The sequence below is a fragment of the Chinchilla lanigera genome, unplaced genomic scaffold (genome assembly GCF_000276665.1).
Source record: "Chinchilla lanigera isolate Chin_1 unplaced genomic scaffold, ChiLan1.0 scaffold00025, whole genome shotgun sequence".
Taxonomy (NCBI): domain Eukaryota; kingdom Metazoa; phylum Chordata; class Mammalia; order Rodentia; family Chinchillidae; genus Chinchilla; species Chinchilla lanigera.
The window spans coordinates 9018370-9043468 of NW_004955426.1; positions in this window are offsets into that span (position 1 = coordinate 9018370).

The window sequence follows — 25099 nt, forward strand, 5'->3', positions numbered from 1 at the left end:
AAAAAAAAAAAAAAAAAAAAAAAAAAAACAAAGCTGCAGAAAATAAAAAGTAAATAATAACACACATGGACATACAGACCAATGGAATAGACATAGAAATAACCTCGTGTACATACACCCATTTAGCTTTAAGCAAAAGCACCAAACACATAACCTGGGAAAAATGTAATTTCTTTAACAAATGATAATAGAAAAACAATATCCACTTGAAAAAGACTAGAACTTGATTATTATTTCTCACCCTATTCTAAAATCAAATCAAAATGGATCAAAGACTTAGATTTAGAAAAATACATTAAAATTGCTGGAAGAAAACATGGATTCTGATTTTTTTAATGTTTCCACATTTTAAACTCAGAAGCCATCAAAGACTTCTTGAGTAGAACTCTAACAGCACAAGAAGTAAGATGAAGCATCAATCAATGGGATTACATAAGATCAAAACTGCACAACATAGAAAGTACATATCTATTATTTGGCTAATAACTTCTATGGAAATCTTAAGTTCCCTCAAAAATGTTTCCTCAGAAAACCATATGGTTGGACTCTCTCATCTCATTGTTTGCCTTTATGCGGCATTGTACAGCTGTCTGTTTATATATCTATCTATCCATCTATCTTTTCCAGCACAGAGTAAATTATGTATATTAGTAAATAGAAGATGAAATTTTCTGTATTTACATTATCTTTTGAAAGGAATCACTCAACTCTTACTGTTCATTGCACGTTTTACACCAGAATCTTACATTTATATCACCTTATGGTAACATGCAAATGAAAACAGGACATATTTCAAAGAATAATACCACATAATTAAGTAAGAGAATAACTTTTCTGGACCTTATGCTTTATAGGGTTCCACTATGGATCTACCACTGCATGCTTGCACACAGGACAGTGAATTCACAAGGCCAAGACGAAGGAGTTAGTAGTCACCTGTTCCATCACTACTAGTTAAGTCATGCTATAGTATATATGGATCTAGAAATCTGTCTCAAATTATTCTGAGACTTTTTTCAAAGCTTGTGTCCCTCTCTTCAAGTGGTCCTTCCTTGTAAACCATACATGCAATGCACACAACTAGAGGTTGGTGAGAGCTGGGTGGAAGCAGTTTGTGGGCAGCACAGTGGTAAACAGCACTTGAACTTTTCATCCGAGTTACCAAAGTCTGTGCATGAAAGTCATTTCATGGTGTAAGATGAGTCAGAGGCCAGTTTCTTGTATGCCAAAAATTCCAATGCTGGACTTTACAATTCAAGAATTGTATTTCAAAGCTGGATTTCATTAGAAAAAGCATATTTGTCGGTGGAAAAGCAGAGCATGCTTTATTTAGTAGTGGGTTAATTTGATTTAAGACTTTTAAATAGGTAAATATTGTCTGGGTTTTAGTTATATTTTTTTCCTTTTCCTTACTAGATATGTTTGGAGTGCGTAATAGTTATATTCATCTCAGAGAAGTAGCACATAGACCTATCATATTTTTTCATTAATTCTTCACGCAACCTCCTCTCTTTATCACCCCATCTCCATATGCCCTGTATATATCCATAAAGGTTCACTCACTGTCTTATCTTCTGTACTTTTATTTTCCTCTTTTCTTACATTATTTATAATTTGGTATTCTCATGTAAAAGAAAACATGGAACTTGATTGGCATTTTCGTCATCATGATCAGCAGCAGCAGCAGCATTATCATCAGCATAATCATCAATTTCAGTTCTACGACTTGAATGCAGAGTTTCATGCATGTTAAACTTGCTCTTTCCCACTGAAGTATAACCCTCTCCCTGCTAATTATTCTTGCCCTGAGTCCTAAAAATGTCAAGCTTGATTAGGAAATTTCAATAGATATAAGAAAACAACCATCTATACTCACAAATGCAAATATAAACTCCAATTTTTATAATTAATAGGCTCCACTTAATATATTATTTTGACTGGAGTTCTTCTAAGAGCTTTTGTGATTTAATGACAGCTGTCTATTTGACAAGATTAACTTTTCCCTGGAGGATAGTATATAACTAACACATCAACAATTTATTTTTCATAATTTTTAAGATATAAAAAAGTGTGAAAAATATGTCAAACATTTTAAGAAGTTTCAGTTATAGCAAAACTACTACTAGTCATAAATTAAACCCTAAAGGTATAGTTCAACCTTATTTATAACTATTTATTTGCTTGCCTAATACAAGTTTATAACACATATACACTCACACACACACACACACACACACATGCACAGAAACACATCCATATATTCTAAGTAGAAACTTTATCAAGTAGTCCTCATGAGACTTAGTGATAGCTGGATAATATTCTAAAAACTGATAAAACCACATCTAGTAGTGGAACTCAATTTAGAAATGTGCAGATCCCTTATGCGCTTCCATTCCTTATAGATTCTTAATTTGCTTATGGATAATTAAGGATGTTTGAGACATGAATGCCTTTATATTTCTACAAAGTATATAAACAAGTGCAGTTTGGATAATGTTACATAATATTTTTCAAATTAGGGCTTTATAATTTCATTTTGACAATGATATATGGTGAAATTTTCAAGCAATTGTTCATATTATTGGGGAAGCCAAGCCTGGAATAAAGCTTCAGGGGACGTTAGATGTCCTCCTTCCTGTCTGGCTATGGACTCATAAATGTTGTATTCAGCTCTAAATTGAAATGCCCCAAATCCTTCCTTTACAACCTTCCACAGGGACTGGGAATCATAACGAGAAATATTAATGAAGCTCAGTTATCATCTGGCAATACTGCCATTAACACTTCTTATCACATAATTAGATTGGACAGTGGCCACCTCAGACACAAATAAACAAAGAAATATACATCTGAAATAAAAATATGAACATAGAGCCCTGTAAGGGGTGCATGGATAGTGATACAATCCAGAGAGCTCAAGACATTTTCTCATCCGATACATAAAGTTTGTAATGTCAGTAATCAAATAAACGTCTCCTCCAACCTACCACAGATTAGTTACTTGTTAAATACTCTCCTCAAACTGCAGCAGTTATCTTCACACTGACATTTTTAGTGATGAAAGAAAATCATAATAGCTGTGGATAATTGTTAGGAAGAATCAACACAGCTATGAACTGTACAGGTCAGGATATCTCTGTAGCTTGTGAGTACAGCTGAATCTTGAAATAGATAACTGTGTCTCCCTTAGCGTCTTCCTTTTTCTTAGTTTTTTTCTTGTGTGTAAGTTTATAAAGGTCAGATGTCAGTGTGATCTAGAATAAGAGCTCTTGTGTCTGACTTTGAAAGGTTACTTTAGAGAAAATCTCATGAAGAATCGGTACTTCAAAGTGCTTCGTGGAACGTGGTTAAAGTCATTATTTCCTAAGAGAGCTCATGTGTGGGGACTAGAAATCACTAGATGTTTGAGTATGAAGGATTCAACCTCCATTTCCTAAGCAAAAAGAGGAAGCATCTCACAGATATGTTGACATATGTGACGCCATGTCCATTGGACATCAAATGATTCACGGACCAATTCGACCAGTACAGGAAATCCTGAAATATCTACTTTAGAATGTAGTAGGAGAATGATTAGATTGGATCTTTGTGATAAAGAACAAGGCACAAGGCTTATTTATCTAGAGACTATAATTCTGTAGTGTGTCAAACCTTAGAAATCTGCAAAGTTTTATTGCCTGTTGGTGATACCATAAATAACCTGACTTTTGTTTCTAGGAAAACGCTGAAGCTCAGAGTACTGCCAGAAGTAAGAGAATCTTTACTGTATATTTTTCATTAAAGCCATTGACATTTCAAAGTGAGAAGGTGATAAATAATGGAAATGTCTCTTTGAATTAACTGCATATATTTTATTTGTGGATGACTCCAAATAATTAACAATTGAAGAAATATATACATTTCTTATTTGAATGTGAAGTAATGATATTCAATATTTACATTTAGTAAAATCCCATTTTTAGTACAGCCTACAATAGCCCTAATTTGGGACCCTACATATACCTTACATTTTCATCTTTAGGGAATTGCTCTACAGCTGAGGGTTAAAGGACATAGACTGGGAGCTGATATGATTGTGCATATAATCACCATCGCGATGTGAAGTTGAGTGAAAGGTACAGTTATAAAATCAGATGATCTGAATTGACAGTGCCAAACAGCAGATCCATGAGAGTGAGAGAGAAACAAGAGTGAGAGTGAGCGAAAAAGAGACAGCGAGAGTTAAATTTTCAGAATTGTGGTAAATTAATGTGCAAAATGCTCAGACAGTCATTTTAATATAAGATATTGTATACATTAATTTCTTTTTTCTTTTGCCATTTCTGTACATTCATTGAGAAAAAAAACAGTAAAATAAATACGAAAAGAATTATTATCTTTTCATTATGAAACAATTTTAAAAAAATCATTGCAGTAAAAGTTTTAATTTAGGAATTATTGTCCAAGGATTGGTACATCTATGGATCTTACTTATGTAAATCTATTTACTTTTGGCATTCAAATTACAATAAACGTAACCCATGAATTAATTATCATTTTCTTTTTTACTAAATTCTTTTCAAGTCATTTTTGAGCAGGATTTCATGTTATTCACTCAGTCACTACTTGTAGGAAGTTATGTGCTTATCTTTGCCAGAAAATCCCATCAAATCCCATTGTGTCTAAGCACCACTAGTCGCACACACATATTGAGAGTAGCAGAAGGAAAAAAGAAAAAAAAGAGTAGCAGATTACATTGCGTTGCTGTACTATAAATTGATCACCACACTTGGACACATATGGCATTTATCACTGATCATAAAGAAGTCTATCCCCACATAAAATACAAATACATTGGAGAAGAACTTATCACATTCCTGACTGCTATATGTCACTCAGTTTTCCTGGAGCCTTAAGAAATAAACAAAATACAATACAGGAAGTGTCTTCCCTTGGTAAAAAAAGTGGTTATTCTTAAGGTCCACAGGTCCAGGACAAACATCAGAGTCTCTGAAAGTTTTCATATGCTCAAGTGTGCACAATTACAACCATCCAATTTGGGGGCTATGTTAACTCTGAGGTTTTGGGTTACCAGATTCCTCATTTGCAACTTTTGATCCCCAATGCTTCAGTAGCAGGAAGTGCTCTCTGCTGTCAGATGCAAGACTTGTTTATGCCGTTAAAGAAGAACATAGTGCAAATACCTATTTGTTCCCGTGGCACACATGTTTCTTCTATCTACTGAGTGTGTTCTGATTCTCATTAACAGGGAGAAAATATCTTAGCACTATCCAAAGTCTTTAATACTTGCTGCTATATCAAAAAATAAACTATAGTGAGGCATCAGGATTACAGTTTTATTCCATTTTAAATATATTTTCTACAGTTATGAAAGACAATCCTTTTAAAAGCATAGAAAAGGAAATCTGTTTTGATAGACAATAGAGTTATAGCTTGTTTTCAGATATGTACAAATGAAGGTTAATAAAACATATGGAAAAATAAATTTTTAAAAATTTGTGTAAATATACTATCCGTGTTCTCAGTTTCATAAAATACATTTATACTTATTGAGTTAATGCATTCTTTAAGAAAAAAGGAAATACTCCTCAAAGATTGATTTGTTTCCTTCACCCAAATTCCTATGTGGAAGATCTAATTTAGAACCTCAGAATGTGAGTGTAGTTGGTAGCAAGGACTTTTATGACGGAATTAAGTTACAGTTGAGTCGTTAAAATGCACTGTCATTAAAAACTTTATTCTAAGCCAGGTGTGGTGGTGCACACCTATAATCCCAGCTTTTGTCAAGCTGAGGCAGGAGATCGCCATGAATTCAAAGCCAGCCTGGACTACATAGACAGACCCTGTCTCATCCCTGCAATCTTCATTCCAAATCTTGTATCCTTACTAAGACAGAGTAAGATACAAATATAGTCACTATACCCTGCATGTGCAAGATAAAGGCCAGGTAAACAGAGTTTAAAATTAACCATCTACAGTACAAGCAAACACATCAGGAGAAGGCTGTTGCCAACTTGTGGTCACATTTCCTACTCCAAAGCTGTCAGAAAATAAATTTTTGGTATTTAAGCTCTCCATTATCAGGTATTTCCATACGGCAGCCACATCAAAATAGTGCACATGCTTAAGAAATTTTGAATTTTAGTATTCTCTTAAAATAAGCAAAATAATGTGAACATTATTGTGTTTCCACCAAGCATTGCTTTCTATATAACAAAATGATATATATTATCAAAAGTAACTATTGTCTAAACTCAAGGAAAATTAATATAATTATCTTTGATACGTATAACAAAATCTAACTGTATATTCATTTTGTAATGTTTTCCTGCAGGTGAAATGTAATCGTGAAATATAGAAAAACTGAGAATTTGCTTTTAACATATTTTCAAATTTAACATTCTGGAACATGTAATGATGATTTAGACATGACATAATTAATTTCTTACTTCTATGAGAATTTGGCAAAGACAATTCTAAGTTTTCTAATTATACATTTCTATGAATGTAAAATAAAGTAATGAATTAAAAACCAAAGGAAAATGAGAAAAATGTTTGCACAACTTAAACTTTTGAAGCACTCTTATCAATTTGACATTATATCAGTGAATGACTTTTATGTTAAATATTCATAATACATAATTTCTGAAAGAAAATACTAACAGCATTTTTGAGCATATGATGCTCATAAAGTCACATTTTGGTCATAATACAAATAATGTCTTTAAACATCACAATATATAGGCAATAATTATTTTCTCAATTTTCAGATATGATGAAAGAACTCAGAAAATTATTGATTTACCTAAAATTCCATGACTATTAGTAATTAAAGCTAGTACTACGATCCAATAATCAAAAGTCCATTTCTATGACTTGTAAGCTTTGCCCAATATTTTTTAAGAAAGATTTTCCTGAAAGCTGTCAGATGATATAACATAAATGCACTGTATATATGTGTATGCATATATGTATTATACATTTGTCTGCATTTATGGATACATATATGAGTTCCCAGAAACATGTATATGCACTTCAGGAAAAGAAACATTGTATAAATATTTTAATACTAAATTTATTGAGACATCCTGGGATTAATACAAGTTACCTTTGATCTCTACAGTTATAAAAGGTGTTCAAAGTGGTGGCCTTTTGCTTTGAGGCATTTATTAGTATAGTGAACTACTTGGTCATTGAGGTTGCTGCATATGCATTTTCAACTTATTCTCTAAGGGTCAGCAGTAAAGTGGGTTTTCTGCAACATACGGCATCCTCTAGGGTCTCCTATGTGAGGGTAATATTATCTGTTCTGTTGAGAAAAATCTTACCATTTTTCTTTCCTGACATGTGTATGCATTTTTAGTGGCTCTTTTTTAAAGAATATATATGCATATATTTGTAAGCATATGTAAATATATATATATGTTTACTTGCATATATTTATATATACAGTGATGGACTTCTTCTACTATATAATCATGATATATTTTAAAGTCTTAGGTATATTCAATGTAAAGTACTATGGAATTAAAAAAACTCAAAAGTTAATTCAAGTATTTTGCTTTTATTTCCTCAAACACATTATGGGACACTTTACTATTTTACTTTTTATTTTTGAGGCACTTTATAAAATAAGCAATGTTTCATTCAGCTTTTATACTATTTCAAGATTACCAGAACCCTTAAAATGCCATTGCATTCACCATAAAAATCTTCAAATCTATTATAGCCTATTATTTTAGGTATTCAATAGCAAATATATAATTAATTGACTCTAATAGTTTGGATAAAATTATATGTAGATTCTTTATAAAAATCTCTAAATTGGTGGAAATAGAAGAAAATATTTGTATTGCTAAAATGGCCAGTCTCACCCACTACAATTTATACCTCCTTTGAAATGACATATTAGAAATACTCTGATTATATCAAAACAGGCAATAAATTTAGCAAATACTTTTCTACTTTTCAGCATTATCTTTGATAACCTAGGCAAAAAACTAAGAGAAATGAGCAAAATCTGATGAAACGTTTATCCCAGATTTTGTGGAACAATGCTGTAATGATTAAAAAATCAGAAAAGCATGTTTATCTGCATCAGAAAACAGGGAAATCGCAGAGGTGCATATATGTGTTTAATGTGATACCACAGAGCCAAGCTGGGATATAAATCTAGTAAAGCAAATGTCTAGCAATGGGTGCGGCATAACATAGAAATTCTGACACTCTGCTTTTGATTTTACTCTCAGCGTCCAGCACATCCTCAGCAAAGCATCAAGGCCACACTGTCCCTTTGGAAGCAATACCCACAGAAATTGTGAGCCAGTTGATTTGACACAGACAAGACCTGAAGATTCATAGAGAGTTCATTTGGGAGACGCGGAGTTGGATGAAATGGAAAAAAGGAATAAAAATATCACCTTGTACCATGTAACATCTTCAGGCTGGAACTGGCAGAATGAATCAAACATTGGCACGTATTTTTTTGGGAATGGTAGCGTGCTTCAAGTATGAACAAGTTGCCAAGGCATTTAGGTTTTTCTAAGGAATAGTGGCCCTTATTCTCAGGAGGACTTTTGAAGAGTCTGAGTCTTTAGAGGGGAAGAGCGCTGAACAAGTATAACTCATATTAACATTTTCATTCAGCAATGTAAAAGCTGTATTGCATTGTCCAATGCATTGAGTAAAATTTGTTCAAGAGGTTATTGGGAAATATTCAGATGAGTCTTGTCAGACCATTGGGAGTGATTGATTTTTTTATACTTCTAGTCAAATTTTGTACACCCATTACAAACAACTTTATTTATTATTATTGCAAGATTCCTCTCAGACTGAGAAAGTCTTTTAAATGTGTAATAAAGAAGAAAAAGAAGGGGCTGGGGATTTAGCTCAGCGACAAAGCGCCTGCCTGGCAAGCGCAAGGTCGTGAGTTCAGTTCCTGGTACCGGAGAAAAACCAAAAAAAAAAAAAAAAAAAAAAAGAAGAAAAAGAAAAAAAACTCTTTAATGTTGGATTTCTCACTTGGATCTGTACAAATCAAAAGTGAGTCTTTGAAAGCAGGTTACTAGCAAAAGTGCTTCACATTGGAGTTGTCCAGAACACACCAAGAATACACACTTTCAAGTTAAAACACTTGAAAGCTTCCACAGGTCAAAATTTTGTAAAACTCTACTAATATTTTAGTAAAATTGTCCTTTAAAGACAAAAAATAAATAAATAAATATGTTCCCTGCTTCATACCTACAATGCTATCCTTTATTTGACAACCCTGACCTCTAAACTTCTCAATTTTTGGCTAAAGGTTAAAGAAACATAAGACAATTCTGGCAGTGTATGCACTGGTTTGCCAGGATTACTTTAACAAACTACCACAGAGTTAATGTCAAAAAACCAGAAATTTATTGTCTTACAGCTTAGAGGTTAGAATGCTGAGATTCAAGGTCCTGGTTTCCTGCGCACTGTGGGGGACAATCTTTTTCCTGTTTCCCCATCCCTTCCTGTGATTTGCCTGTAATCTTAAATATTCCCTGGCTTGTAGAAGCGTCAGCATGACCTTTGTCTTTACCTTCAATAGACAGTCTTACTGTGTGCATACCCGTCCTCTTTTATCTTCCACTTTTGAGGACAAAAGTCCTAGCACATTGGACCCTACCTTAATGACCTAGTTTTACAGGATTAACCTCTGAAAACGTACTATCACCATCTAGGTTCACATTCTGTGGTACCCTGTGCTTGGGCTTCAACATATGAATGGGGGAGAGATGACACTGAACTCATAACACCTATTATGCTGTTAGACTAACCACCATATCATGTTTTCTGGTTACAGAGGGTGAAGAGAGACACCATTATAATAAACATATGAAACACACCATGTCAGTGTCATTTCAGAATTATATATTGGTGACCTAATCCTGTTAAGAATGTATATATTATTCACAGCCAGAATCTGTTGGAAAGAAAACTACATATTGTTTGTAAAATGAAACTATATTAAAGGTCCAGGCCATTTTAGACTGTATCTTTCAGGTTGCCGATGGGAAATCAGTCTCTTAATCCTGGAACCTAGATTTCAGTGAAGAACAAGTTGATCAAATAAAGGTGGATGTCTTTTCCTTTTCCCTGGTCAGAGGTGCAAGAAAAGTACAAGGGAAAGAGGAGGAGTAGGAGAACAAAGAAATTTTTTAGGCTCTGGAAAGTTAAAGTCAGGACATTCACACTTTTAAAATGGGAATTAAGAAAGAGAACTTTTGGAAATCTCAGTTTTTAATTAGGTGGCTTTTTAATGGAAAAAAGTAAAACAAAACTTCATAACAAAATAATAGGAGAATAACAACAGTTAATAAATTGAGAATTGATACCTTCAAAGTAGTTAAGGTACAAGATGTGGGCTTATTAAATCTTTCAAATGATACTAGCACAAACCTTTCTTTTTAATGAACCTTAGTTAAGAAACAAGTGTAATTATCTTCTATCTTGTTTTTCTCCTTTTCCCTTCCTTTCTTTTCCCCTTTCCCCACCTTTTTCCTTTTGAACAATTTCTTCCCATTTCACAATATCTATTCTGCACTTTGAACCTTAATTCTTCTTTAAGTTCCTCATACCAGGGAGACAATATGATACTTACACATGTGAGCCTGATTTATTTCACTTACAAATGTGATGGCTACTCACATCCATTTAACTACAAAAGTTGAAAGTTCATCTATATTTCTGGACAAGTAGTATTCCATTGTATGAAAGAACCACATCTTCTTTATTCATTCCTCAGTTGATGGGTATTTGTGTTGGTTTCAAGATTTAGTTATGACAAATTGCGCTGCTATAAACATGGGTGTGTATATATCGCTGTGGTAATGAATTTTCAATTTTTCTGGGAAGATACTCAGAAGGCAAATAGCTGGGTCAAATAGGATCTCTAATCCTAATTTTTTAAGGAATCTCCATGTTTTCTACAGTGGTTGCACCAGTCTGCACTACCATAAACAGCGAAGAAGTGTTCATTTTCTCCACAACCCATCCACCATTTGTTAGTGGTTGATTTCTTCATCATAGCCATTTTTTCTAGAGTGAGATGGAATGTCATTGTTGTTTCCATTTGCTCCTCTCAAATGACCAAAGATGTTGAACTTTTTTAATATATTTATTTGTCATTTATATTCCTAGGTCTGAGAAGTTCATCTCAGATATCCATTTTTGATTTGAGTCTTTGAATTTGGGGGTCTGATTGTTTCAATGCTTTATATGTTCTATTATTATTTTTTTTTTCTGATCCCAGGAATCAAACTCATGATGTTGTGCTTGCCAGGCAGGTGCTGTGCCTCTGAGCTAAATCCCCAGCCCCATATGTTCTAGAACTTTATCTGAAGGACAACTGTGTAAAATTTTTTCATACTTTGTGGGTTATCTTTTCACGCTGAGGATGGTTTCCTTTGATGTTGAAAAGCTTTTTAGTAAAATGATATCTCAGTTGTTTTATTTTCTGTTTTTACTTTTTTTTAGTTTTTTCTTCTGGTACTGGGAATCAAACTCACGACGTTGTACTTGCCAGGCTGATGCTGTGCCGCTGAGCTAAATACCCAGCATTCAGTTGTTGATTCTTCAAACTATTTCTGCGCTGTCTGGCTTTTGTTTCTGAAGTTTTTGCCTACACCCATATCTTCAAGATTTCTACCTACTTTTTCTTCTAGTAGATGTAGTTTTTCTGTTTTAATATTTAGACCTTTTATCCATTTTTCTTTCAGTTTAGTGTATGGTGATAGACATGGGTCTAGTTTTAGTCTTCAGCATCTGGAAAATCAGCTTTTCCAGAACCATTTATTGAAAAGACTTTCTTCCAGTAAGCATGTTTGACCTCTTTTTCAAAGATAAGGTGGCTGAGGTTAAGGTGACTTTTGGATAAGAGGTCATTATTTATTAGACCATTAAAGGTTGAACATCCTAATATTAGGAAAACAACACATACCCCTTAACATATGGCAGACTAAGCTTACTATTTCTGATATGTTATCTATGACTACCATGGAAAACGCAGATTGAATAATTTATAAGCAATAGATGTTTATTCGGCTCATATTTCTTTAACCTGGAAAGTCCAAGAATATGACACCAGCACCTTTTGTGGGCCTTTGATTTGAATCATTTAATGGCAGAATTTTAACCTTGTCACCTCTCTTAAACTACTGCATTGGACATTGGACTTCCACCACCTGAACTTTAGAGACACATTCAACTTACAGTGCATACAAAGCAGGAGCCTTCTATACATAGCCAGAAAATGCATGGTGCTCAGCACCTAGAACTGCCTGTATTTATCTAACAGAGGTATTATAGGTGCATTAAATGTCCTTCCATAAAAATTTTTTTCAATCAGAAATTAAATTACTATCCAGAGGAAAAAAAGTCTTTTAAGTCCTTTAATTATTTTAGACTTCTTATGGTTCTTATGCTATTGAGATTTTTTGGACATCTTTAATCTTGTAATTCCCACTTGATGATTACATATTTGGGATGGATGAAAGCAGCAATTTTGAAGGCCAGGGTAAAGTTTAGAAGGAAATGATCAGTTAGAGTCAGATTAAGTATCTACAGGAAAAAAAAAAAGTAAAGGATGCTTCTTAAAGATTGGCATTGCTTTTAGGAGAAAGCTAAAATTTAGTTTTCTCTCAGCCTTTTGCTTCCCTTTGTACATTAATCAGTGCTGAGGATTTTTCAAGGTGGTCTTGAAGGAGCTGCAGGCAATGCTCTATGGCAGACACAAACTAGTGAGATGATTTGTGTGTAAGTACTTCCTGTGCATTTTAGATTTGACTCCTAAACAATGAATTTTCTATGGTAAAAGTGTAACTTTTGATACTGTAAAACAGATCACAACTTTGTCACACACGGATTTTGGTCTTAACTTAAAAAGCCAAGAGCAACCCTGGAGCAAATTCATGCCACAGGCTCCAAGAAAGGCTCCTGCCCCAGGCAAAGGCAAATGCTTCCAAAATACCTGGATGCTGTTACCTTTTGTGCTGTTCACGTTGCCCTGTGACACTGGGGTGATGTGGTGGTGGTTAAAGATAAAGTGACGATGAACACGATCTTTCTACCATGTCCTGCCTCACCTTCTGATCCAGGTAGTTGTAAATGTGAGGCTACTTAGAAGAATCACTTCTTAGCCATCCAGTAGATTCCTTATTCACATTCTGTTCGATCGTGAACACCTGTAGCCTCAAGTGCTTTGTATAGTTTTAGGCTATTTTGCTTTACATTTTTTTTTTTTTAACCAGGGACCACTAACCCACACTCACAGAGCTACATCTCCGCCCCTTTCTTTTAATTCACAAAGAGTATCACAACAAAGCATGTAAGATGTTTTTTACTGGGACAGTCAGTACACTTTTAACTTATTTACACTAAAGTGCTATCTTATGCTCATATTTTAAATTTAAGTCTTACACTTTAGGAAACATCAAAACCTCTGAATAAATTTAGGTAATACATGACTACTGAATATCTAAACACTAAAGGAAACAGTGTGCCGTCCTTTTCTTTTATCCATTCTAAAGGCATTCAGAATCCCTTCCCACAAACAGCACACACCTTGTGACTCATCCCCTGATCTGCTCATCACACATAGGCAAATTTTTCTCTTTCTTTATCTTGTCTATTATGAATAGTGCAATGGTGAACATGGGAATACAGTTATCTCTAAGGGGTGATACTTTCATTTCTTTTGATTGCATCATCGGTAATAAAAGGGCTGGATAATGTGGTACTATTCTTTAGGTTTTCTGAGGAGAGTTCACATGGTTTTCCATGACTGTACCAACAGAACTTCCTGAGAATAAACAGGTTTCTCCCTTTCACATCCTCAGCAAATGTGGCGTCCCTCGTCATGTGATAAGAGCAATCCTCCCAGATAGTAGGCCTACTTAATGGCACTTTTATTTTGTATTTCACTGATGATAAGTTACACAGAGCAAGAAATGTACAGGATGGTATCAGATATGTGTGGAATCTAAAACAATGGAGCTCACAGAATGGTTGAATGTGGGGGAAGGCAAAAACAGCCTTTTCATCACCAAGTTAGTAGATGACTATGTTCAAATGATGTGATATACGCTGTGGTATGTACAGCTGCAAATACTGAAATATACACTTGAAATTTGTTTCATGTGTCCAAAACATAAAACCAAAGCTTGGCTGATATGACAGATATGTTAGCAGGCTTGTGTGTGGTAAGAATTTCACAAAATATAGACATATCAAATTATCACATTATGCAGTTTAAAATTATACAGTTTTACTTTTCAGCTGTCTCTCAATCATATAAATATAACAAGAAAGAAAATGCCGTTTGGTATAAATCATGTAAGATTGAAAACCAGTACCAAGGTAGTTACTGATTTTTAACTACAGTTTTTGCAAAGTATTATAAAAAGTTTTCTGCTTTGATTGTAAAGTTGTGGTTATCATGTGAAGTTGGAATTTGCTGGAATTGTTTTCCCCTTTGAATATATTTTGGAAATAGTTGTAGTAGTTCTTTTCTTTCCTTTTAATTCATCACAACATGTTGAAAAGCTGGAAGAGAACACTTAAATATTATTTGCTCATTCATCTATTCACTTGCTCAAAAATATTTTTAAAGATTTGAAAATAGGCATTGGTCCTCTTTTCCTGAGGATCACAGTCTAGTGTGTAACACCTTCGTTCTCTCTGCTGTTATTTGGATTAATTAAATACTCCTTTCTGTCCTTGTCTCAAAATGCAAATTGTACCACAAGGCTTTAGAGAAAAATCTGTCAAAATACTAGAAAATAGTTTTTGGGTTACAATCAATCAGCCATGGCATTTTGTGGCCATTGGTAATACACTCAATTTGTGCTTGGCACATTCTTACTTTGATCAGTGGTTCTTAACTTTAATTCTATATTTTGATCATCTGGGGAGATTTAGATAAAGATAGAAATGTATGTTTTTATTCTTTATCTTTAAAATAAAAAAGTAAAATAATCCTGAAAGAATGGAATAGATAAAAAATGAAGCAGACATAGAAAGTCAATGTCTGGACACAAATCTAGGTATCCACCTTTTTAAACACTTCCCAGGTTATTAACAGCTATGATCCACTTATATGAGGATAACACAATGCTGACCAATTTCTGTAAGTATTCTGAGATTTTTATGTCACCTACCTCATTGGTGCACCTTATACTTTCTTGTTATCCATTACATATGTTAGTACATTTCAAAATCTACCTAATATAGATATCATAAGAATAATTTAACTTATTTATGAAGTTATAGACAGAACTATTCTATAAAAATTTAAACAACACAGCTTGACTTTTGTAATCAATATGACAAGAAAGAAAAATAAATTTCCATTACATTTGGTTCTATAATTGAGTATAACAAACACAGCAATATACTGATTCTGCCTGTGTAGTCTGGACAGAAAATGAGAACACACAGCCTGTATTCTTTGATCAAGACAGTTGCTAAGGAGTTACTTTCTTTATATGCAGATATTATAGTACTTCCAAAGAATAAATAATTTGCAGACTCTCAGAATCCAAGTTTGGCCTTCACATAGGTATAAATTGACTAACAAATTGGATATTTCTTCTGGGAATAGTTGTAGTAACATTTGAATTAACTGGACAGAATGCAAATGTTTTCTGAGACCTGATTTTAATATCTGAGTATCTGTGGAAGTATTAATGCAATCCTTTTTAAATACTATCATAGGTGGAATTTTCATGTACAAAAATTGCTTTGTAAAAATGTTGGTATAGCAACACTTATATCACAGTACCTTGATTGGAAAAGAGGCTCTAAGTAATTCGTGGGAGGACTAATAAAAATTTTTCAAAATTTTGCTAAATATTATATAGTGGTAGGCTTTAATCTAATAATCCAATTACTAAGGAAGTTACTAGCTCTGATACTATTTGTTATATTGCTGTAGTCCCACAGGCACAGGTTAAAATAGTGAATCATAATTAATAAAAATGTAGTACATAAATGAAATTCAGATGAAATAACAAAGAGTATATCTATATGTTAAAATATTGGTAAATTTATAATCATGTACAAATAATTTGTGTTACTCTTTTCATTTTAATATTACAGCAGACTTTTAAATTTCAAGGCAAATGCAGTGATGGAAGACAGGAACAAAAGTTAAGGAACTTGGGGAGCTTCCAGCACTGGGAGAGTAAAACAAAATAAATTACAGTCTCTCTTTTAACATCTAAACAAGACTACAGCTCTCCCAATACATCAGTTCTAGCTCAGTGAAATACATGCCAGACTTCTAACCTATAGAAGTGGGAGATGATCAGTTTGTTTCTTTTCATGCTTGCAACTCTGTGGTAATAAAATATCACAATGATATAAAAATAATTCACACACAATAGCCAAAATGTTTAAAAATATCTGTATCTACATTCTGATGCATTTTTTCCTTCCAGACTTTAAAATCATGTAGACCTTCTATCCAACGCACTCACTGTCTCCTTATGCATTACTCGTGAAAGAATGTTGGAACTGATTCAGTTTAAGAACATGCTAAATCGCTGAAAAATCTTCACTAAATATTAAAGGTAAATTTAAATATAATTTTTTTTTTAAGAAACGAATTATACCTACGTGAATTTTATGTCTAAATGCTTTGGGACATCTTATTAAGAATAAATTTAAAAAGGAATATTTCCCATAAAGTGATTTTAGTTTATGCACAAATACACATAATTTCCTCTAATAATGAGTACAGTCTCTCAGAGCCCATCAGTTTCTTTTGATGTAACTTATCTTGCAGAGAGCACCGATTGCAACAGTGGAGAATCACAGAATATGGAAATTCTAAACCTGGGTGTATCTGCATATCTTTCATGAAATTTTCCATGTCAATTACTCTAACACATTTAAGAAATTAAGAAAATAATTTATTTCACTGAGAGATTTTTTAGTTGCTCTAATATAACAAAAAATTATATGTAACCTAACTACTGTCATAACTTGTACTTGTAAGTCATAAGATCATCCTGAATGTTCATCTCTCAAAACAAATTTACAGAGGAAATAAAAGGAAACAGCAAATTAAAGAAATATTTTTGCTAACACACATACATGCATATTTATAATACATGTATTTGTTTAATATATATGTAATTACATATATATCAGAAGTAATAATGTTGTCAATTGCATTTTACATTTGTTCTTAATAATTCCATCCAAACCATTTGAGCTCTGAGTATCTTGCAATGATTATGTCTTTAAATTATGATATTATAGCCTTAAGTATTTCAGTTTGAGTATAGCCTTAAGTATTTCAGTTAGATATTATAGACTTAAGTATTTCAGATGATAAGTCAGACACCAGAGCAGTGCAAAACTAAACACTCTCAACGGATTTATGAAGAGGCATTGGCTTGGTAGGAGAACTGAAACAACAGACTTAATTCTCAAATCAGTGTTTATTTTCAGACTCTTTCCACTGAAAAATTAATGCTTAAAAGTTTAAATGCTGTAAAATAAACTATAATAAACTTTATAGAATGTTTATTAATGACTCTCATGAAAATATTTTATAATGAAAACAGAGATTTGAGCAGAGATCTCCAATTCACCCAACAGGAGTAAGATGTGTCTTTCACAATAAACTAATTTTAATATCCTCATCATAACTTTAATATCCTCATTTTTATCAATTTATAAAAATAACAGGGAAATTTGTCATATGGAAATACATGACTGAAATAACAGGACAAGCTCATAATGACCTCTAAAAATGATGACAAGCTGCAAACACAAAGACTCATTAAAAAGTTTCTACAATTAATTTTGTAAACATGTTCCAAACACAATTTGGCAGAAGAAAGCTGCAAAAATTCCAAGGATAATTTATAATGTTTATCAAAACTTGGGTGCTTTCCAATTAAAGCCACTAATGAATTTTTTAAAATGTAACCCTTTAAAATCTTTAATGCATTTTATCAATTTGTTATTACTCTTTAAATATAATACTAAGAAATCTGGGACTATGCCAAATTTTCATATTCTATTATAAATAAAATTATTGAGATTTGTCCCCATACTTTTCCATGTGCATAGCCAAGAGAAGACAGACATATATAAAAAATTAAATAATTCAGATATTTTAAATATTCAATAGTTAACAGTACTTAACACCAACAAAAGTATAAACAGAGAAACAGTGTCAGAATTTAATAAAAAACTATAAATAACACTCAGGAATAAATTAAGAAGAAACATCAGTTAGGACATACAGCCTTTAGACAGATAAAAAGATAACATAATTTAAGAAGAAATGAAAATTCCAGGACAGAGTATAAAGCTACTAAGTAACCAACACCCACAGGTAAGTGTTGATCACTCAGTACTGAGGAGATTGAATTTCAAGTGACTGAGAGATGACAAGTCAGATACCAGGGCAGTGCAAACCTAAACACCCTCAACAGATTTACGAAGAGGCATTGACTTGGTAGGTGAATTGAAACAACAGACTTAAGAGTTTATGAGAACTGCTGGCCTGGATTTTTCTTTTGCTTTGTGTTCAAAAATCACTATAGCATTTTCACAATGCCTGTATAAGGGGGTGAGACAAGAATTTCACATCTGGATGATTTTCATTAAATTATATAGAAGTCTATAAACCATCCACATAAATTATCAATCTATGTCATAGAATTATAATGTGCAAAACTCCCTTGGGTAAGTTTTGGAATGAAGATTTGATCGATACCTGAATGAACTACCAGTAAGCTGGCGACAGATCTTACTCTTTACAGACCCTGAGTTCTCTAAATTATAGTACAAGGAATTCTGCTTTAACCACTAGGAGAATCCCCAGAGAGTCCAGTTTACCACTCAATAAATGCATAATCTTGGAAAGTATCTCTACTCTTTAAATTTCATGTGTATTTTTAGTGAAAAAGTTATGATACTGGTACTAGTTGGCCACAATCCCTGTGAGCATTCAATGAAATAATCCATGACTGATGATAGATTTACAGTAAAATTCAACTAGAGAGAAGTCTATGTGAAATACAATTTGTGTCACTAGGGAATGGGGAAAATATCTTCATAACAGAAATCAGAAAAAAAGGAAAAGATAAACATTGAGAACGACATGTTTCTGTTTCTTAGTTTAAGACAAAAACAGTTTGGGTTTGTTAGAACTGGAGGTTAAGACAGGGATTTTTATGCATACGTTGAGTTGAGCCTACCTCCCTCAGACAAAGTGAGTGCTTTGAACAAGTGGATGTCAATCGGCCTGCAAAGGCAGGGAGAGAAATGCTCACTGGAACAGTAAAGAACATGGAATCAGGGTACTCTGGTCTCTGTCATCCTCAGACTTACATACTTGCTGTATTAAATTTTCTGTACGCTGGGGTACGAAAACCTGTCCATGCATGATGGAGCAGAAGAAAATTGTGTAACTTCATTTGTGTTCCAGAGTACAATCCTATCAAATGCATTTTATGTAACCAGACTGCCCCTTTGAGTGTGAAAAAATATTAAATCTAAAAATGATTAAATTTAGGATGAAATTTGAAGTGTACTAGTAGGTCACTTAGAAAAGAAGTTTGTGTTCAGAGCACATTTTTAAGTTGGTGTATTTTTTCCAACAAAAATAAATTAATGTAGCTCAAAATATACACAAGTTATATTTATTACTAAAGACCTTAAACTCCAGGGTTAACTTCATTATCCCTTATATGAACTACATGTATTAATTTTTTTTTTTGAGACAGGGTCTCAGTATGCAGTTCAGTCTGACCTTTAGCTCACTTTGAAGCCCACGCTGATTTCGAACTCACAGCGATCCTCCTGCCTCAGCCTCCTGAGTGCTGGGATTGCAGGCATGTGCCACCACGCCAGGCTTCTAAAATTATTTTTATATAGAGATACAGTCAAATCACTTATTATCCTGCTCAGAATTTTGCTGTTTTGCATGTGGTCCACTTGGAGCAAACCAGAAATGTTCTAAATTTTTACAGGAGCATACTTTGTTGATCTTTTACTTTAGACCCCGGTTTTAAATAGAGATTCTATGAACAGTAACTTGTTACTAAATGATAACATATATTTAGAGTTCAACAATTTACCTTAACTTGTGGTGTGATCATTGGAAAGATTGCTGAACCTCTAAATTAATTGCCTTAAAAGATTAATGTAAAATGCATAGTCACTGAATTTTCTAAACCAAACACTGCATTTTGCCTTTTTTATCACACACATTTGAATTTTCATGATTTTCTTTAAACCATATATTAGTTGGCATTAATTTGATTGTTTTCTTCTAACTCTTCATTATATAATATTTACTTTGCTTTGACTCTCTCTACACTGTGTAGCCTAAATTGGGTTGGAACATGAATATCATGTTCATTTTTTTCATATTCCCCATTAGGGGGCTGGGGATTTAGCTCAGTGGCAAAGCGCCTGCCTGGCAAGCGCAAGGTCGTGAGTTCAGTTCCCGGTACCGGAGAAAAACCAAAAAAATAAAAATAAAATAAAACATATTCCCCATTAGGTATATCATCAAATCCTTGGTCCATCTTTGAATTATTAGATGGGGTAGAAAATTATTTCCAGTCTAGACCTGAACTATATAGCATCTTTAACATTTTTATTGCTGTTATGTGCATAGTCATTCTTATTGAATTCTGATGTTTTATTTAGATTTCAATAAGACAGTCTAGAAAATATAGAAATTTATTTTGGATTATCTAATTAGGAAAATTTAAATTTATAATCAATTGTCTGGGCAGAATAATACATTTTAATGCACTTTTATTATCAGCAATGAAAGGCACATAAAACAAGAGAATTTTAATCAACTTATGAACATTTAAGAAATTTTAGCTGTTCTTCTCCCCTTTAGGGTCACTTCAAGTTTGAAGGTGCTTCAAGTAAGAAAGGTTGACATTGATTATATCTGTCTGGCCTTTGTTCATAGCTGAAATTCTAGATTCTGAAATGTGGAGCACGGGGAGATGTAGTTCCATTCTCTTTTCATTTCCTTGAGATAAAGTGAATGGTGCTCCTCGTGCAGCGGTCAGTCCATTGTGTATATGCCCAATTCACATAAAAAGTAATAACACCTGAGTTCATTCTGCCAATACCTGTGCCATCGACATGCCTTATGTTTTAGGATATGTACTTCTGTGCATTTCCATTTTGAGTGATACTTGCTTATCTAAAATTTCAGATTTTTGAACCACCACCAATGGAACATTACTGCTAAAATAAAGTAAGGAAAACAAACATATGACTCCAAAATTGAAATTCAACATTTTTCTAAAGCCTGAAAACTCTCATTTGTTGTGTTTAATTATATTTTAATAATTCATTATTGGATTTATATTATTATGATGTGTGTTTATGATTCTTACAATTTTATTTGTTAGTTGTCTAATAGTGTTCCCCATATGTCAGCAATGTATAATAGTAAAAAATATTAAAATACAGTTTCTGAAATTTATATTTATTCTGTACATCCAATCAATATTTTGAAAGAATATTAAGAATGTTTGGACTTATAATGCCTCCTTAAAAGAACACTTAATTTTACTTTTAGGGCAGATAATTGAAAAAGACATGAAGCGAATACGTAACATGGACTTTTTCACTGCAGATTTGAGGTGATCTTAACATATTTCTGTAGTTCTAAAGTAAGGTGAAATTTGAGTTTGACATCATCTCTTTCAGTCATACGGGCTAATTTGTGAGGGAGGGATGGAGTTTTGGGCCTTAGGCAGATGCCCTTGTGTGAGCAGACATGTGACTAAGAAAATTTTCACAAAATGGTGGACCCCAGAGTTTTTTGGAAGTAGCCAGTGAAGTAGTGGTGATGAAATGTATAAGAGGTAGGCTAAGAAATCTCTTGCCATAAAGATCTTCAATAATAAATAGAAAAAATTGTAGGGGTTATTTTCCACTGAATTTCAAGACTGTGCTCCTACTTCCCTAAGCAGCAGAGTAAAACACCATCCACTGCCTCTGCTCTTCTAGAAAATGATGATGTCTCAGCCGGAGTTCAAAGGACGCAGTGATTCAAATCTAAGAGAGAGGCGCCAGGTGAAGCACACAAGCACAACACTCGCCATGTTTAACACATTGAAGCAGCAGTTGGTATTCGGCAGAGTGCATTGTGGGAGAGATACGCTACTCCAAATGGGCAGAAAAAAATCTCTGCAAATGTTGAAGGGACCCAAAATTAGAAGCAACACATATGTTCATCAGGAACAACTGGCTAGGCAAAAAGGCAGAGTTCTAAAATGAAGTAAAAGAGGCTAACCTGACACAGATAATCGCATTATCTGATTAATAATGTCTGCGTTTTATTTGTACATTAACAATGATTGTTACTGAGTATATTTAATGTCATGTTAAAATTTATACGTCACAACTACTTCTTAAATCAGTGTTAAAATTCTATCATACTCTAGAAAATAGTATGCAATGTTCCTAAAGTACAGGAATTTCTCTGGGCAATGATTACCTTGTTTAGATAGACTGAACAAGATTATTACAAGGTTTCGGTATCTATACCACTACAATTATTATTATAACAATACTCAATAGATTTTCACATTTATGCAACAAATTAACTAGTATGCAAATAGTGTGCTTTAGCGTGAGATAATTTGAATTTGATTCATAGTCTGGTGTTTACTACTTTTTAACATTGAAAAATTCACTTAATTTCTTTGCCTCTTGAAATAAGTAAATATATATATATAGTGATTAATATAATAATTCTTGTGTTGATTTTAGGTGTCAAAAAACTAGATTAAAGGGTAGCCACATAGCTGCTAGTGTGTTTTTTCTGGGTGTGTCTGAAGGGTGATGATATTAGAGTACACTGCCATGAGAGACAAAGGGCTCTGTCTCTCTGTATCTGTCTCTCTCTATATATATATGTAATCATCTAATTATCCTTATTGTCTTATTGTGACTATTTTCCTGCAAAGCACTGATTAATGTACCAAGCAAGTATATTATCAATATAAATTGGATAATGCATGCAAAATAGACTGGAGAATGCATAGCAAATACTATTGACGGAAGCATTCGACATTGAGTTTCTGTAACTGATGTCACTGATGTTTCTTCTCCTGTAATAACATGCCGTGACTTGTAGGATTCTTTTCAAATGAAGAAAATTGTTTGTCTACAGTATAACTATTATTTACTTTCAATATTTAATGCAGCATAGTTCACAAGAAGATTTTTGTCTTATAACAATCTTTACTGTGTATATAAGAAAATAAATATATAACTTAGAAGTTTGCTTGCTTAAAAAAAGGTATAGGCATGTATTAAAAATATCCTCATTCAGCTATACATTCCTTAAACATCTTGCAAAATTACACATATTGATTAGTTAAAATAAATCCTGTATTTAAGAGAAAGAAAAGCACATAAAGACAATTCTGTTATCAATTTCCTGAACTATCTGGTATACCATATCATATATTCCTCATATAGCCACAGAGATAATTTCTCTGCCAAACTACTTGAATTTTTATAATAAATAGATAGATTTATGTAATGTCCTGAAACATTCAAATAATGCAACCTTTTTATGTTATTTCATTTTCTTTCTTTTCAAGATACCATGACAATAAATACGATGGATTTTTTTAATCCTTGAAAATATAAACTTACCAGGCACAAAGGGCACAAGTCTCTCTTCAATATTTCCTCAAGGTACTGAGTGCAAAATTGGTTTCAGAAAGAAAATTGCTGACATTAAGCTAGCATCTATCTCTGGCAACTGATTGAAACTTATTTCTTTATGATATTGTGAGATGGACCGGGAAAAAGGACTTTTCAGACCCTTGGAGACATTTGCTCTATTCCCAAGGAAATGGGGGAAATATTATAGCTGAAATCTAGTTCCTAACTGAAAGAGCATGGGAATAGAGGAACAATTTTTGATCTTCAATATGCTTCAGTAAATGCAGCAACATTGCCTGTTCACAGTATTTTATTAATCAAGGAAATTCTTAGAAGAGCATAATCCCATAATTTCTGACTTTAGCCAATGAGTACCTTTATAGAATAATTCCTATAAACAAATATATTAAGCTTAATGTTTTTCCAGCCAAATTAACGCTTCACGTAGTTCTTCCTAATGTGAGTTTTCAACTATGCTCAGTATTAACAAATAACAATGTATAACACATTACCCGTGCACGTTAATTGGGTTAGGCTTCTGATCATATGTCTTTTCAAATGACAGGATAGGGATGCTAGGTTATTGCACTGTTGACCTGTGCAGGTCCTATACAGATCAGTGAAAGTTGTACTATCATAAGCATTAGAGGAAAAATAAAAGAAAAAGAATTCCATAGCTACGTTTGATGCAGACTGAACAGCCGCTAAAGACAAAGCAGTCTTCCTGAGTGTTCAAACACAGTTCACAGAATTAAAGTTGCATTACGGGTGCCTACAGATACTTGTTTTCTCTATATTTTCTCTGTTTCTTACATATGTTTTCCTTTTACTCGGTCTATTTCTGTTGAATAAAAGCAATGCTTTTTGTAAGTGGCTAATGTTGTCTTGCAAATTTTGCTTACTAAGCCTGTTCCCTGTCGGTCTAATGCTTTGGCTTTGCTTTGTCTCTGTTTCTAAAACATCTGTCACCACAATCTCACTTCTCCTCTGCCTCATCTAACCCACGGTACCTTCTCACTCAGGTACTGCTTCCCCTGTCCCAGACTTCAAGTTTAATTCAGTAACTTCTTTTACCTTCTCTCTTGTGGTTTATCTGCATGCTAAATATACAGAATTCATTAACGTATCTGACAAACCAGTAATCTGTGCCAGGCATTTTTCTGAACAAAAAGACGCAGCTCTGATCATAGGAAAGTCCCTGCCTTGACTGAATGTGCATCAAGGGTTCTGATTAACTCATTTAAACGCTATCACTCCTGCCAAGCATAGCTTTCTTGCTAAGTTATTCAACAAGCAGCCAGGGGGCTGGGGATTTAGCTCAGCGGCAAAGCGCCTGCCTGGCAAGTGCAAGGTCGTGAGTTCGGTTCCCGGTACCGGAGAAAAACCAAAAAAA